This window comes from Camelus bactrianus, chromosome 14 (genome assembly GCF_048773025.1).
Source record: "Camelus bactrianus isolate YW-2024 breed Bactrian camel chromosome 14, ASM4877302v1, whole genome shotgun sequence".
NCBI lineage: Eukaryota > Metazoa > Chordata > Mammalia > Artiodactyla > Camelidae > Camelus > Camelus bactrianus.
In genome coordinates this window covers 8,797,574-8,815,561 of record NC_133552.1, presented here as the reverse complement: position 1 = coordinate 8,815,561, position 17,988 = coordinate 8,797,574, and the positions used below count along the sequence as shown (strand labels likewise).

Here is a 17,988-nt window from a genome sequence, read left to right as displayed (position 1 = left end):
TAGAAGTAATTAATAGCAGATTAGAGACTGCAAAGAAATGATCAGTGACTCTGAAGACAAAGCGGTAATAGCTCTCCAAAATGAAGCAGCACAGTGGAAAAATGAATAGACTCATCGAACTGTGGGACATTGTCAGTCTCACAAAAGTGCAAGTGGATAAGAGAGGGAGAGACAGAGGAGTGGAGACAGAAAATACCTGAAGAAATAACAGGTAAAAACTTGTCAAATGTGATGAAAATTATAAACCCACATTATAGAAAGCTTTATAAATTCCAAACAAAAGAAACATTGCGAAAACCCACACTAAAGCACATTATTATCAAACTGTTGAAAAGCACTATTAAAAAGAAAATACAATCAGAAAAACACGACATTATATACAGAACAACAAAGAAAAGATTTACAGCAGATTTTTCATCAGAAATTATGTTCTCTAGAGACTATAAAGTAACATCTTTTGAGTTGAAATACATTATTAACTGACAATTCTATATCCAATAGAAAAGCCTTTGAAATATAAATGCTAAATCAGATCCATTCTAGACAACCAAAAGGTGAGATAACTTATTGTTAACAGTCTCACATTATAAGAAATGTTAAGCAAAAATGTTAAGCAAAGTTCTTCAGGCAGAAACAAAATGTTACTAAGGTAGAAATTTGAATCTATGTAAAAAAAAAGAAGAGCATCAGAAATAAAAAAATTAAAAATGCACTCTAATCTTTACCTCATACCACATACAAAAATTAACTCAAAATGGATCATAGTCCTAAACATAATAATTACAACTATCAAACTTTTAGAAATAAACATAGATTTTTTGTGACCTTTCTTAGAACATTCAAAGTATAAACTATAAAACAATTGATAAATTGGTCTTCATCAAAATTTAAACCTTTGTTTTTTTAAAGAGACAGTTAAGAAAAGGCAGATGTAAGAGAAAATATTTGCAAAACATATATTTGATAAAGGACTTCTATCTTAACTATATCCTAAAATTCAATGATAATTTAAAAAGCAGCTGGATAAAAATGGCCAAACCCATTTTAGCAAAGATACAGCACTGGCAAAAGAACACGTGAAAAGATATTTGACACCTTTCGTCGTTACGGCAATGCAAATTAAAACCACAGTGTGATAAAACTACACATTCATTGGAATAGTTAGAGATTTTTTTTAAATGGCAAGTCAAGTGCTGTGAAGAGCAGTTGACGCTCTCATACATCACTGCTGGAAATTCAAAATGGCACAGCCGCTTTGGACATCAGTTTGGCTGTTTCTCATAAAGTTAATCTCATCCTAACTCTGAGACTCAGCAATTTCACTCCTAGATATTTACCCAAGATAAATGAAACTTCTGTCCACACACTATTTGTACACAAATAGCCACTTTAGTTGTAACAGTTCCAAGTTGGAAACCACCTCAATGTCCATCAGGAATTGAATGTATAAACAATTCATGGTATATTCATCTATCCGCACAGCAATAAAAAAGGAACAAACTTGCTATGCCAAAATGTACAAATGAATATCAAAATTATGATGTCAAGTAAAAGAAGCCATACACAAGACTGTCTGTATAATACCTAATTTTTTCACTCAATATAATGATATACATATAATTATATACACACACACACACACACACACACACACACACACACACACACACACACACACATATGGTGGTACTTTGTTACAGCAGCCCCAAGAAACTAACACACATGACTACATGTTTGTCAAAACTTGCACTTAAAATGGGTGATAAGTATTCTATGTAAATTGTATCTCAATAGACCCGATTAAAAACAAGGGCATTAGAAGATGGATGCTGGGGTAAATCTATCATAATCTCCTAGCCAGCCCACAAAGAAGTCCAAGACGTGCTCCTTTCCCCAAAAGCTTGAGTCTGAGAAGTGCTCTCTGTTGGCTGAGTGAAATACGATTCCTGACCGGCAGGGAGAAGGAAGGCAGTGGAAGGATCTGGAGGAGGCAGAGTTTATACAGTTTCCCTTCACTCTCTCCAGAATGGGCAGCAGAGGTGAGGTGGCAGTGTGAGAGATTCAGTTATTCTTTGTTTATTAAAGCTATGTATGTTACTTTGTACAGTGTTCTGCTCTGTGTCACTTTCTGTATGGTTTTGCATTCAGACTCCTTAAGAGACAGGCTATGACTGAGCTGGCAGCCACCGTCCTAGGATCATCCAAGGAAGACTCAGTTGGGTAGCTATGTCGTGACATGCCAGAATTCGGACTAATTTCCAGTATACACATTTTGTTTTACAGTCAAGGACCCAACCTCGTCTAATCCATTTCTTTGACAGAGTCACACCATCAAACACAATAACCTGTAAGGACTTCTGGGAGAAGGTGGCTGTACTAGTGAGTAAGGCTCCTTCACTGGGATGCTCTGAACTTCCCTGAAAGGGGTAGTTTAACTGGCATGTATCTTGTGTGGCTTCATTAGCATAATTTAGAAAGCTTCAAGGATTTAACTTTCTGTCTCAGTGAATTCCAGCTGCTATGAGACCCTCACATGGTGGCCCTTGAGAGCTTTGGCAAATACACAGGGGGAAAATCATAGCTAACGTTCAGTCCTGTCTCTCCTCATCTCCCTGGAATGACTCATCTGCAGTTTAAGGGGCTCCGGTTCCAACCCAGGGGTTGCAGGTCACTGCTCCCTGATTCTGTAGGGCACTGTACAAAGGTACAGATTGTATTCTCTGGCCTGAAAAGGCATTCGGGGTTCTGAGTGGACAGCAGACGAGGTCTTTGTGAACAGGGAGAGCTCAGGCACTGAGAGAAACAGGCTCACAGAATGCTAATTGCCGCTGGGGATTATGACAATGTGTTGGGCATTTTGTTCTTTTCCCAAAGTGAAGGCTCCATGTGTGGTGACAAATACTGGTGAAGCCCTTCTACTTTAATTGCAATTCTGGAGTCTAGACTACCTTGCCTGCTGCTAGCTGCCATTCACCCTCGTTACAGCTTTTGCAAATTAGACAGTCACTCTGTGGGTGTCTCGTATAGGTGCAGGGAGCACATACTGCTTGGGGAAGAATACATTATTAAACCTACAGAGTGAGCTGTTGTGGGCACTGTGCCTCTGACCTGCAGTCCGTATCTTCTGTCCCTCCTGTGATGAACGCAGGCTCCTCCAACATTAAAAACGGAGAAAGGAAAATCCAATGTTCATGTCTCAGCGTAATAGGAATAAAATGCTCACAGGCAATTTGTCAGCGTTTATTGACTGTGACCTAGAAAAATGTAACCATGGCAGTGCCTTCTCATACATGTGTGACAGGGTGGGATTCTTGTCTGTCACTGGCAAACAGGGCATAAGCGACCCTGTCTGCATAATGACACACAGGAAATGGTCAGTGTTGATGGGAGGGAAAAAAGTTCTCTTTGTAGTGTTTCCTTGGAAAGAAACTAAAGGCTGCCCCTGGCAAGTCTAGGGCCCCAGGGAGCCCAAAGCAACAGAGCCCCTACCGTGCCGCTGGGAAACTCAGAAGAACTGGTTAGCAGATATTTAGGGCCCTGAGAGCAGGGGAATGGCTGAAAAGACCAGGAGCACTGCCCAGGGAGAGGAAAGAGGGAGAGAAGACAGAGGAGATCACAAGATCACTCACAAGGCCACGTGAGCGTGACTGCGTGGGCTGCCAATGACTCTGCTCAGGTTCAACCACGAAACAAAACAACACCCACGCGATCATTCCACCCCTTCCTCTGTGCTTTGTATATGTCCTTGAGGGTATTTGCCTGCCCTTCAAAGCACTAAATAACTAACATAACCAAGTAACTAAATAATAACCAGAGGGTGACTGCACTGCGGTCACATTTTGTCAATTCCCCACTAGGGAGTTTGTGCACAGTTTACACTGCAACAGGGCCCTGGGAGAGCAGCACGTGCCCGTGTTCTCAGCAGTTCTTTCATGTTGCCAAGAAAACACACAGGCTCCATCAGGTCACCTCTCAGTGAGTGGGCACACATGCTACGGAAGGTCATGGATCTAGGAGGCAAGGATGCACCCTCAGAAGCTGCCCTGCCAGGCAGTCCAGAGAGCCGGCGCACTCATCATCCAGGACACAACTGGCGCTCAAGAAGTTTACTGGCTGTTCTGTGTCCCCAGTGCAATTCTGGGAGTGGTTTCCTCGGAAGGGCGTTTTGGTTGTTTTCTCTAGAGCCATGTGGAGATGTCGCTACTCTTATTTTAGTATCTACTGCTTATGCTGTTCTGGGGGCAGGAAGTACAATGGTGATGGAGCCGATGAAAGTGGACGAATGAGCGCATCTGAAGACTGGAGGGAAGAGGACCCAGCAGACTTGTCTCCTCCCTGCTCCCCGGCCCCCTGGCCTGGCCTCTCTCCTGCTGCGTCCCCGCAGAGCACATAGCCCTTTCCCTGCCTCTCTCAGAACTCCTTCCTGAACCAGGGACACACTGGCCGTTTTCCCAACAAAGCCACACCCACAAGGAACTCCTCGAGCCATTTCATTTAATCCTCACAAAACCCCTGGATCAGATCTAATTATTATTCCCAGTTCACAGGTTAGGAAAATGAAGCTGAGCAAGATTAAATAATTTGCCAGGGTCACAGGCTAGGGACTTGCAGCAATGAGATTCAATGTCAACTCTATCTGCTATGCTAATTAAGTAATTCTCACATTAAGCAAGTCAGTCTCAGATTCTAACCGTGTGAGCAGGACAGCCCCACAGCCCTCTTCTGTTGTGCCCCATCTGTATCCTCCCAACACACACATCATTGGCCTTCTTGGTGAAGAGTGTCCTTCCTATTTCTCTGACCTCTGACCGCCATCCAAAAGCTATTGGTCGCCTGTCCGTTCACTGAAAAGTTTCTTAAACCTATTGAGAAATTCAATAGACATATTTCACAAAATACTAAGAGGAATGGGGTGTGGTCATATTTGAAATCAAGAAAGTGCTGAAGTAAACCACAGTATCCCTACAAAATACAGTTTCCCCCCCACATGACCTGATTGCCACCTTTTGGTTGAATGAAATCATTTCTTACAGTTCGTGAGGCTTTCCTCTTCTTTTGAGTCAGAGCAGCAACTGTCACACCGCAGTAAATTCAGTAAAGAGTCCACCAGTCCGTTTTTTACATCCTTGAACAAGCATCCTCTCAACTGAAAAAAAAAGAGAAAAAAATCAGATGTTTACTAACATGCTCGCAGAATAAACTGTCAAGCAAAAACTGATGGACATCATTGGAATTACCACTTTAATAATGCTGCAACCAGATGTTTGCCTTATTTTTCAGACATTTGATGTTCCTCGTCTTTAAAGACATTCAAGTTTTAGATATATTTTAAATTACAAATGCTTCTACTTTATCTTAATAGAATTCAATAAATATCTGTTGAGTGCCTGCTCTATACTGAGTATTGTGATAGGTAATTTACCTCTATAGTATTACTTCAAATAAAAAAGCTAAATTAAAAGTAAATTTTCATATCATATTTTATTAAAAACTTCACAACATTTTATACCTCTTCTACAATAATTCAATGTACAATCAACTTAATAAGAAACCTATTAAAGGATCTATATATGTTATATATATAAAGAACATATGTATATAGGACGTATAGATAATATATATACATCAGGATATATATGAAAGATATACATTGTATATAAAGCATATTATAAAGTGTGTGTGTGTAATTTTAGCCTGTGTCTATACTGCATGATGCAAACACAGATTTTTCCACAATTACTTGTAGATTTCTTAGTTTAGTGACAAGGATCAAACATGTGGCAATATAGGCCTAGAGGCTGAAATATGAGATCAGATTTTTTCATCTTTTATGCAAGCATATATGGGGCATCTGCCACAGCCCAGGCACTGTGCTAGGCTCAGAGGATAAAATTGTGAAGGATATGTGGTTCTTGCCCTCAAGCATCACCCAGCAAAGAGACAGGTGGGTCTGGGACTCAGCTTCAACTTCTCGGGGCAGTGGTAAAGAACCCTGCATTGAGCTGGCCACCATCCATGCCATTGTCACTAATTTCTTCAGGGCTCAGTGCTTCATAGCCAGTCTGAGCCCTGTTCTTTGCACTGTTGTGTCCCTCAGGGATAAAGCACAAAAAGAGATGGTTGGGGGATGTCCCTTGAGCCAAACTACCCAAGAAGTCAGGACCAAGAGGGGATCCCAGCTCAGAACCTGAGAAGCAGGGACGCTGATTCAGGGGGAGGAGAAAGAGGAGCTAGGAGTGTGACTGTGTGTCTCTGTTCACACGCAGGGGCACTAGCAGACTAGGACGAGGCTTAAAGTAAAATTTGTCTCGAAAGATCTGGTTGCATCTTCACGCATGAGTTTCACGTAAAATCCACATATATGACTCTCCTGTTTTCATTTAAACAATCTGGAATTTTAAAGACAAAAATACTAATTTCTCTAAATAGAAAGGAGTTGAATGATCCGACATATGCTTGTCTTCAATGTTATTCAAAATAAAAGCTGAAGTCAGAGTTCTCAACCATAATAGGTGACAGGTCAGAGCGGTGCATATGCTGTAAGAATCCAAGTGCCCCACTTAAAACAGTCTTGGGCTTTGAAATGAGAGAGACCTGGCTTCCATAATTGGGCTTTTTCACTCTGATAGAGTACTCACAGCTCAAATGTCGTTTCTATCCTGCAGGGCTACTGTGGGGATTAAAGGTCTTTTTTCATAATGCACCTACCTCACCGTAAATGCTCAATAAATGATATTGCTCATGATTTTAATATTATATTAAAAGGCACTCAAGTTTAGGAATTCTGCAAATTCCCATTTGACTCCCATTTCAACCTTCATGGTCCCAACTATTCGATGTATTTAACCTAATTCCCCCAAAGCAGCGCCAATGCACATGCTTTCCCCTCATATTTAGTGGAGATGAAATTTAGCACACTGACCAGTCACCTCTTCATAGGTGAGGACTTTCACTTCAGCTTTTTTTCCTCCCCAAATCTGAATCATTAGCATTTAGAATGATGGGAAAGACACACTTAAGTTAGGTCTTTTGGATTCCCTGCATCTAGTATGACTGATATTTTTTTCTTTAAAAGTCTGAACTTTTTGAATGAAAAAAAGGGAAGTCATGAGTGCAGGTTTTATGTCAAGTGACTGTCAGGCTCCCCCAGAGAGGAACGGAGGGTGGCAGGTTGTTTACACACCGGGAGTTTTCCATCTTGGGGCTTTCTAGCTGCATTTCATAGGGAATCACATCCCAGTCCTGTTGTTTATAAAGAGATGCTTGCCTGCCACCTGGTCCTGTATCTCTGCTGAAATGAGTAACAGAGGCCATGAGAAATTCATGGAAAAACTGTGCTTCAAATTTTTTCCCTTGTGAATTTAATTTTAGAAATTAATGAGCTCTGCTGATACATTTTCCTAAGTAAGTTAGTGAAAACTTGTGCAATCCTGTGTAGCTAGCTCAGGGATTTGGAGCTCCGACCCAACAGGCCATCTGTCCTCCCCTGCCACGTGCTCGCTGGCACCGGCCTCCAGTGTTCCTTCGGGGGCTTCTCAGTACAACAGGACACCTAGTTTGAGTTGTGAGTTGGTGAGGAGGGAGATGAGTTTCTCACTGGGGGAGTGGGAATTAGGGGGCAACGGTCAAATGGGGAATAGTGCCTTCCGAAGCGTCCCTGCGCCCTGCTGTGAGGTAGGTGTAGCAAGGGGGGCTGGGAAGTCCTGTTTTTGTTTGTTTATTTGTTTCTGAAGAAATGATTCAATGTGAAGGTTCCAGGCAACTGATTAATAAAAATTATTCTGAAGTCCAGGAATGGTGGAAACTTCTGTAAGAAGGACCCTGCTGTTGGGTGAACTGGATGCCCTACTTAACTGCATCATTTTAGTACAAAGGAGTCGTGGTTCTGCTGACTGAGTGGGAGTCATTTTCCAGAAGATTCCTAAGGCTCTTCCGCTAAAATGGAGGCTGTTGGTGTAGCTGTTGGTGCTTTGGAGGCTGATGGGTACCAGGAGCTGGCAGCCAGGCTACTTCACAGCCTAACTGGACCACAACTCTGAAGACCTGCCTGCAACTCGCCTGCTCATGTTCTGAGCATCTACGCCACCTGCTGTGTTACTTCGTTTAACCCTCATGACAACCCTATGGCCTATTATCATCCTGGAGGATAAGTGATTTACCCGAGGTCAGACGTTCAGTGCGTAGGGGATCTAGACTCCGACTCTAGGATGTCTACTAAAAAAGAACACTGATCTGGCATCATAGTAATTTGGGAGTGAACACAGTTTTTTTTTTTAAACTATCCCATACCAAGGATAACCACTTATAAAATCCATCAATGAACTGACACGTTCTTGAGGCTCCAGATCAGATTAAAATAACAGCGACCCAATACCAAGTGTTGAAAGGGGGAGTGGGAAACATTAAAAACACAAGCTGACTAGAGATGCTTCCACTTTTCAAGGGAAGGATGGTGTAATTCAGATCAGAAGAAAAATAAATCTTTACATTACTGTCTCCCCACCTGGTGTAGAGGGTCTATTGTCAGTAGAGCACATTGTGAGGCTTAAATCTTCAAAGGACAAAAGAGGACTCTGCTGGTAGGACGTGAGAAAGTCCTGTCTGTCAGATGAATATGCGGCATGAGCAGTCTCTGTCTTTTTAGGTTTAGGAAATAAAAAGAGAGAAGAAGAAGGAGGAGGAAGAGGAAGAAGAAGAGGAAGAGGAGGAGGAGGAGGAGGAAGGGGAGGGGAAGGAGAAGGGAGGGGAGGGGAGGGGAAAGAAGAGAGCTGACTGATACATCCATAGCCTAGAGCTCATTTTGAGTAAAGGGCCAAGAAACATTTTTAAAATGGAAGACCAATAATCAGTTCCAGCTTTTTGCACTTCTGTAGCACAAACCACATTTGTATCCTAAATCTTTAGTAAAATCTGCTAAACCCAAAATATCTTGGGGGAGTAATTTTTGGTGGAAACAAGGAAAGGGCCGATCTCCATGTCTGCACTGGCAAAAAAGAAGAGAAAGGGAAAGCTGCAAGAGGCCAGATGCCGGGGAGTCCCAGAGCCCTGCAGGAGTGGGAGGTCACAGCCAGCAATGACCAGTGACCGGGACGGCAGATGCCCTTGGGTTTACAGGGCGGCATCACAGTGAAGGGAAAGGATGGCAGAATTTTGGTCGCTGCTCAGTCCCCTTCCATTTGCTTAATAAAACTTATTAAAACATTTTTGACGATTGAGATGCATCTATACATATAAAAAGGAAAAAAAAATCCTGTTGAAATAAGACCCAAAGGAGAGTTGGTCTTTTTTTTTTTTTTAACATTGCATTATTTTATTTTTAAAAAGTTTTAAAATACATTAATTAAATTTAGGACCTAATCAAGTCATTGGTTGTATGTAATATAGAATTACTGACTATTATAATAAAGTGCTCCATGAAATTTGAACTCTACACTGAAGTGTGGGCCAAGCTCTAAGACCCCCAGCCATCAGAACCATCTTGGTAACAACTGCGTGAGTGACCAAGGTTTTTGGAGTGTCTATGAAATCCCCTCCTTAGAAGGAAATGGAAAAGAATCAATAGGTGGGAGAACAGAAAAGATGCTGTCGCATCCTGTGTCTCCCACATCTACCCACATATCCAGACCACCAAAAAGTGCTGAATTCATGTCCCTATGACATTTTGCCCCTGAAAGTTTCTACATGTCTAGAGAAGAGGGAAAGACACAGCAGTCTACCTGACAAGGAAGGGGATGTTGCCAGTTCAGCCGCGATTCAGCTGCCAGGTCACTTCTGGTCAAATGGAGCCCAGGACAGAGTGGCACGTGCCTGTCGGTGACAGCAAACCCCAGGGGATTCTGCCTTCCTGGACCCCTCGATGGGGGAAAGGGCATGAATCTCCCAGCAGGGTTTTGGCCTAGGTTAGGATACCTCTACTAACCCGTCCTACTATGATGTGGTCCAGATGCTTTGAAACTGTTAACCCTTTGAAAATGTAGACCCTTTTACCTTTGTTTTTGTCTCTAGAACTTCTCTTAGTAGCTGGCATATGACAGCCCTCAATGACTGTTTGTTTTATAACAAGAGTAGGCATTTATTGATCGTTTATTGTGTGGTGTTACATGCTTTATGTAGAATTGTCTTTTAAATCTCACAAACATGCTGTGAAGTAGATTGCCTAAACCCATTTTACAGATGGTACAAAAAAAGAGGTTCAAATAAATTAAGACAATTTCCCCAAGGTCACAAACTTTTACATAGTGAAGAGGTCGGGATGGGAATTCAGTCACTCTGACTTTCAATTGCTGAATTTAATTGGCTAGGATAGACATAATATAAATCAAGAGATGAGCTGGGCTATATCTATATTCCTGGCATCTCTTATTTCTTGAAGATCTGGAGTTTTTTTCCATTGCTCTCTACCAACCTGATCTATATCACTTCCCAAGTCTACTTGACCTGGATTATTTATCAAGTAGGATAGTGCTCAATTCATTGCATTCTCTTTTATGTTGTACATTTGATATACTGACTTGCAATTTGGTCCTTAAAATGCTAGGCACAGGCTGTTAAAATGGAGTTCTAGTAAAATTAAAGCAGAGATCAAAGCTGGAAATAGCTTACATTTATTTAGATTTCACCAGGGGAACATTAGCTCTTTATGACATTTGAAAGATGATGCTTTTATGATCTTTATATAATAGGTTTACCAAAGCACACTGTCTTATTTAAATTCCAGTGATCCTAAAGAGAAAATTCAATTCGTGCATCCTTAGTTATCCTGCAGCTGATGGACTTGAATCATTCATGACTTTAAAAATTTTTCAGTCCAAATGAAATTTAGTTCGACTATATAAGAAAAACCTGGAAGCTTGTCCTGTAGGTCACTAAATGGCCATGTACAATAACTGGTGAGGTATTTCACATATGCAAATGCTCTCCCCACACCACAGTGGGAGGGATTTGATTAAATTATTTTCTCAATTATGCTTGGATACCTCTACGTAACTAAAAACAATAACAAGCAGCCTAAATTGAGTACTTTTATTTTTTGAAGTAGTTCATTCTTTGAATTACTTCAGTAAAATTAAAATAAGAAAAAAAAACATGTTGATGACTCAAAAGTACCAAAAGCCTATGTCTGCCTCACATGGTACCAAATAGGAATGAATGGACAAAAGGCAGAGGTAGAAGCAGCCGTCTCAGGACAAGACGTCCAAGTGGAACTCTAAGCCTCGCAGCATTTAATCAAAGCTCCCTCTCATTAAAGACACCAAGGAGGAGTTTGTTATCCTCACTGATGATCTAATGCCAATCCAAGTGAGCACAGCCTTCCAGCTAGGGCATGGATCGCTGACGCTTTAGACAAAGTACAGAGCAGACACGCAATTTGTGGTGCTTTGTGCATCTGAAAGTTTAGGACATAAAGGAGAAATCTGTGTCAGAGCTGACACGGCTCAACTGTTGAGTCAAAGATACACATCTTCGTGTCTGATTAACGGGCAGGACAACATGAAGCCATTGCTCATTGGCCCCACCCAGGCAAATGGTTTTCAAACTGGGTTTCACAGAGCCCTGGGTCAAGCTCTGAGGATGGTTGATTGCCATGAGTCAAGGACCCATCCTGGGACTAGAAGGAGGTCCCTGAGAATATCTGAGGTCTCCTTGGGGATGGAGGATGGTTAAGGGAGAGGCTAAGTTGGCAGAACCACAACATTAACTGGCTTCCATCAGAGCAGCCCATTCTACTTGCTTTTGAGTGATATTCCACTAATAATTTCATTTAAAAAAAAACATTCTGCTAAAATTGATTGGAATAGCCCGGCTAACTCTTTAAAAAAAATCCTTCTCAGGCCTCAGCTTTATTATCTCCTCTTCAGAGAGGCTTTTTCTGACCCTCTCCCCACCCAAGTTGTTCTTTACCCTAGAACCCTCTTTATTTCCTTCTTATTCCTCATTACAAGCCTAATTATTTTGCACTGTTTATTTGCACACTTTTTAATAGTCTGTCTCCTGCACAGAAGGGCAGCTCTGTCCTTGTACCTTCCATGGTGCCTGACACATAGTAAGTGCTCAATAAACATACCATGAAGAACCGAATGACAACTTAACGTGATTAAAAGTGGTAAAACTGTGTTACCCTAGGACTCAGGCATGCTTGATGATGTCTGGAGGACCAGAAAGGGGACTTCTTCTCTCCCCAGGGACCTATTTGCACGCAGGGATCAGGGAGCATTCTGGGTACGAACCAGTGTACAGAGAAAAGTAAGTCAAAGTACTGAGGTTTGGTTCAATCTTTTCCCCATTCTCACCCCTGGCTCCTCAGCTTCTACGTCTACTTCCCACAGGGTGCTAGGACCTGTGCACACATGTGCCACCTGAAACTCGACTCTAAAGATAGCCAAACCAACATACCTTATTCAGATTATCAGGATAGCCTAAGGTGAAAGTATTATAAAATGCTTAGGACAAATACTAGAGACTAGGAAAATAGACTCGGTAGAATTCAATAAAGTTGGCTGTCCGGCTGCGGGAGCAGCAGCTGTGGCTTTACGTCTACAGCAGGTAAAGGTGAGAAGAAGGAAGCCAGCATCTCCCTCCCCAGGCTCGCAGACGCTTGTTGCCGCCTCCCACGAGCACACGGGGACTCTGGCCTTAGAAAGGAAAGAGACCCCCAGAGGGCTCAGGGTTCTCTTGATTCTGTGTAGAAGTTTATGATCCTTATCTTGGAGGCACTGACTGTGGGCTTGGAAAAAATGGGGGTGAGGAGATGCTAATTTATGAACTTATAAATTAAAACAAGTCTCTACCTGAGAGATCACCCTGCCAATTCAGGCTTGGCTCTTTTTTAAGGTTTTACTCTATAATTGGTTTTCTTTTGTTTAATTTTTTAAAAAGGATTTTTTTTAAAACTAAAAATGTATGACTGTGCCCTTTATTTCTCAATAGTTCTACCTTCATTACCAATATTATCTTCTTCAATTCACCTAGTCTCTTTAGGTCTTTGAGCAGCTTCAAGTAATCAAATAATCCATCGCATCAGCAAAGATGAGTGGAAACTGACCTTGAAGTTTGATTAATTTCCAAACTATCCATGAAGGATGTTAAGAATCAAGGATCTAAATTAACCTATGAGAAACCAAATGGTGCTTTTCAAGTCCCCAAAATGAGTAAGAGTTACGAGTAATTGATCATCTATATGGTTAATTATTCACAAGTGAATAGTGTCTAACCTCAGAGTTCACATAAAGTAATCAATTGAAGTATATAAGCCGGGGAGGGGAGTGGCTAACTACAGCTTGTCAAAGGCAAATAAAGCTTCCATCCCTCCCTCAGTATGAGGCCACTCGATACCATCAAACTGCAAGTACTAAGAGCAGGGGCTCAGGTTTCAATTTGTTAAAACAAAACCAAACAAAAAGAAACCATCACCACCAATGAACATTAGCGTTTCTTAGTGAAACATTAAGAAAAATAAGAAATGAAAGTAAGCTTAGGGTGCTAAATTAAATTTTACGTAGGAAAATAGAAAATACTTTTAGCAACATAAGTAACTTGTAAAATGCCCTGCAGAAAATACTTCCTGTGTGTTTCTTTTTTTCTTGCCAGCTTGTACTTTTCAAGGTAAAGGATATTAGCTTAGACCAAAAAAAAAAAAAAAAAAAGTGCACATCATCTGAAAAATTGGAGTACTAAAAATGTGATGATTATAAAACTCGATCTGAGTTTTGATGACATTGGAAAGCTGGATAATTATCTGGGCGGGACCTATAAAACCCAAACCCCTTCCCATGATTTCTGGAATTCCAACAGCTCCTGTCCTCACAGCCTGTCCACCTCCAGATCTTACGCCCCACATATTGTGTTCTTGTAAATCTCCTGTGAAGCTCAGTTCTCTGGCTGGTTTCACAAAAAAATATTCGCACGTTAATCACTTCACAAGTTTAGTCACATTAGCACAGCTAGTATCTGGCTCTCAGACTCCAGCTACTTTTCCAAGTTCCCTTGATTTCTGCCTCTTTCTTTATGCTTGCTGTTCACTTCAGGATTAAAAACAAGAAAATGTCTTATGAGATGAATTTAGTAATCATACTTTATGGCATGTTATATCATGAGTATTTACATAAGGTAAATAAAATAAAATAACTATGCTTTCCTTGAGAGGAATTCCAAAGTGTAAAAAATCCTTTCCTCCTCAAGACAATAATTACACAAAATACATCCCAATATCATAGACCACTTCATACAATGGGTTTGTAATAAATTAATTTTTGTAAAACTTAAATTAACTTTTGTATCCTCAGACATTCCTTAAAAATACTTTAATTAATTCATCCAGAACAAAAGTACTTGTAAAATAGTAGTTATGGGCCCCAAATTGCTCATTCCCATCTTCTTGTGTCTATTACTATGACCAGAAATGTATCGAGGTGTCCATTTTCCTGTGCTTATCAGCACTGGAAAATATCTGAAAACATTTTGAAAGCTGTAGATGGAAATTACAGCTTATAGTGGTTGTAATTGCTAGATCTTTGAGTCCTAGTGAGACTGAACACTTTAATATATGCTCAGTTATCTCTGTTTCTGCCTCTACAAATTGCCTGTTCACGTGCTTTACTCATTTGTAATTGAATTTTCATGTTTCCTGTTGATTTAGAACAATTTTAGTCAATAAATATCATTTATCTCCCTTGGCTTGCAACAGATTTCTCAGTTTTCATTTGCTTTTTAATTCAGATTTTATTTCATTTGAGTTGATTCCTACAGTGATAATAGAAAAAGGCCTTTTTCATCCCCAAACCATGCCACTATTTAAATATATTTGCCCCTAGTAGTTTCATTTAATCCATGAAATTATATATTTGTGTATTATTTATGTAATTAATTACATAAATAATTAAAGTAACTTAAAAAATAAAATAAATACTTTTATTATAGCCTGTCCTACCTTTTCAAATTCTAATCAGATATTGATTGATAGTAATTTATTTTTAGACTAATTAGACAAGAAATACAGATATTGTTATTGGGTGATTCTGTTTGGAATGTGTTCTCTCCATTTATTTTATTCATGGGTTTCTTTATGTCTTTTCATAAAGTAGTATACTTTTCTGTATAAAATTCATTATAAATCCTGCATATTCTCATTTAGTTTATTCTTACATTTTTTTGTATCTCCACTATTGTTATTAAGGGGCTCTTTTCCCATGATGCTTTCTATCAGGCTGCTTATTACAGGAAATCTATTAATAGCTCTAATTATATTTGGTTGACTCAATTTGACCAGGAAGATAATCTTATCATCTCCTGATTGCCTATCCTAACTTAGCATCTCCATGACTCAGTTTCTTCTAATCTTTAAAGATGGATAAAGTGCCCACCTGACAGGTGTGCTGTGAATGAGACAGGAGGGAAGGGGGCAAGGCACCACTGAAAGAGTGACAGAGAAATTGAACACAGGACAAACTGGTTTGTACCAAGGTGGTGGAAGATTCGGCTTCCAGGAGACCTTGAACCTCATGGCACATCCACGGGCGCCATGATAGTTCCTAGGCTGACCATAAAAAGTCAAGAAGTAGGCAGGGGGGGCCCAATTCCTGGAAATCCTTACCCCTTCCCCAAAGTAGCTAGAAAATCCTCCTACTCATTAGCATTCGAAGTTGCGGAGCCCATAAAAACTAGCAACACTGCCCCTCTGTTCGCTCTCTTTCTTGCCTTCTGAGAGAGCCCCCACTCTGTCTATGAAGTGTGTATCTCTCTAAATAAACTTGCTTTCACTTTACTATGACTTGCTATTGAATTCTTTTCTGTGTGAGGCAAGAAGCTATTCTCCGGCAACATGATGACTGAGCAGGTAGTATCTATAAAACACTGACCCCCGTGCCCAGTACACAGCAAACACCATAGAAGTGTTTGCTGTGGTGGTGGTGGTTGAAGTTGTCACTGTCATATTTCCTGGTGGGATTCAGCACCCAGCGCATTTCTCAGTCTTCTTTTTCAGGATCAAAAAATGTGCCAATTCATATTACCCAATGTTCATTCTTTTCTCCAGCTCATTTTGTGCCAACCAAAAGTTGTTAGGATGGTCTGGCTGAGATTCCCTTCACTTTGCTCAGGTGGTCATTACCCTTGTGGGCATGAAATTGCCAGCTCCTTCTCTCACGTCTGTCTGTCTTCCTTGCCCCATATCTTGAGTAAGCTCCTCAGTGTCTCTGCATGTGGGAGGCCCTCTCCACTGCTGCTGGGCTCCGTTTGTACTTCTCCCCTGTTCCATTGTTTTGGTCACTTCAGTTGGCGTTCATAAGAGCAAGGTTCTTAAGTCACAGGTTCAGATTCTCATCCTGGACCGGAAATGACCTCTCTTTACATCCTAACTACTGTTTAGATCTGTTCAAGGATACCTTCCTCCTGATCATCTGTAATGTCGTCCCCTACACTTGTGTACTTACCTGTGGATCCTCTCTTCCCACCTTCCTCCTTCATGTCAACTTTAGCCAGAGCAAAAAGCAATTTTATTTAAGGCAAAAAAAAAAAAAAGCATTTATTCAAAATAATAGCAGAGAAATTGCAATTTGGGACAAACTGTGGTGAATCATAGGCAATTCTGGAGGACAAAGGGGAACTTTCTTCTATAGAGGAAAGGAGAAAGTTGGAAGGGGTTGTTCTGAGCAAAAGACCATTGGAGAAAAATGAGAGTTCTAAGTGGTGGCAGCTTCTCATTGGCTGCAGACCAGGGTTGTTGCTGGCGGAGGGAGGAAACGTCCCTCCTGCTGGACTGTGCACTGCAGTGTGGCACGTGCGTTAGAGCTCTCCCTTCCTGGCTTCCTGACTCCAATTTTGAATTAGGTTTCCTTAACACATTTTCACAGTGCTTAAAAATTTTCAGACCTTTCTATTAGGAAAGGAACAGGGTTATATGCAAACACTGTCAGAAGCACAGTCAAGGTAAAGATCCTAATTAACACCCAAGTAGAACTCTCTTACATGTCTAGTTCTGTGCCAAGAGAAATCAGTCAGTAGTCAGAGCAGGAAATTAGAAGGATCAGTCTGAAACCAGACTCTGTCATCTTCTCCAGTTATAATAACTCCTTGTCTCAATCTGTAAATTGTGCTTTGCTAAAATTAAATTTTAGTAGCTACAAGCAATAAGTATTTAGTTCATATCTATGAAAGCAAAAGACAGCAATTTATTATCAATAAAATGTATTTTCCTCTTAATCCCTTCCTGGCATTGCTAATGAATTATGTTGGACTAAATTTTTTTTAATTGCTTTCAAAGAATTATCTTCAGAATGGAATGGAGCACTTGCTACACTAAAGAACTCAATAGAAGAATTATTTGAGATCCCTAATATGAAGTCACTGGGGAGGAAATTCTGTACATGATTTAGTTCCTCAAGTATCCCAATTAGAAGGGCAGATTTGTGCAGGGATCGCATCAGAAGTCACACAAAGACCTTTATTTGTTTGGCTAGATAAGGAAACCCACAAGGATTCTAAATATCTAAATCTCTTGGCCCCCAAGGAATGGAAAATTTGAGTTGTTCCAAGGATTAAGATTCCTTAGCACTGAGTTAAAATCTGCTTGAAATAGACTTTGAAACGTGTTTGGTCTAGAAATGCTGTTTCAAAACAGAGTGACATTTTGCTTATAAAGTTTGCCGAGGTCAGAGGACCTCTGTAAGCACTTGTTTTCTTTTTCTTTTTTCCTTTATCTTTCATGCTGTTGCCACACACACTAAAAAATTCCTTCTTACGTCAGCTTGGAATAGGGGAGGGCATTTTACAAGAAAAGCTTTTCCTCTGCATAAATGTATTATAACCGTATCTGTATCTACATATTTTATTGTACTCATATTTCATTTCATCAAGTTTTAGCCCTCAATGCTTTGGAATTGGCTTGAGAGGGAGCAGGCAGCAGCCAGCCACAGATTCTGGACTAAATCCAACCTTTGTTCAGAATTTCCTAGATGATGGAATTGACCTAGATTCCGAGTTCCATTTGTAGCA

General features: G+C 40.6%; 1 long non-coding RNA gene across 6 annotated transcripts in view; it reads right to left on the bottom strand.

Annotated features, from left to right (window-relative positions):
* Positions 1-17,988, bottom strand: part of LOC123615799 (uncharacterized) — a 212,715-nt gene that overhangs the window by 30,250 nt on the left and 164,477 nt on the right. For all 6 annotated transcript variants that reach the window (XR_012511656.1, XR_012511654.1, XR_012511657.1 and 3 more), the window contains one exon: positions 5,032-5,146. This is a non-coding gene — a long non-coding RNA (uncharacterized LOC123615799). The remainder of the gene's footprint in view (positions 1-5,031; positions 5,147-17,988) is intronic.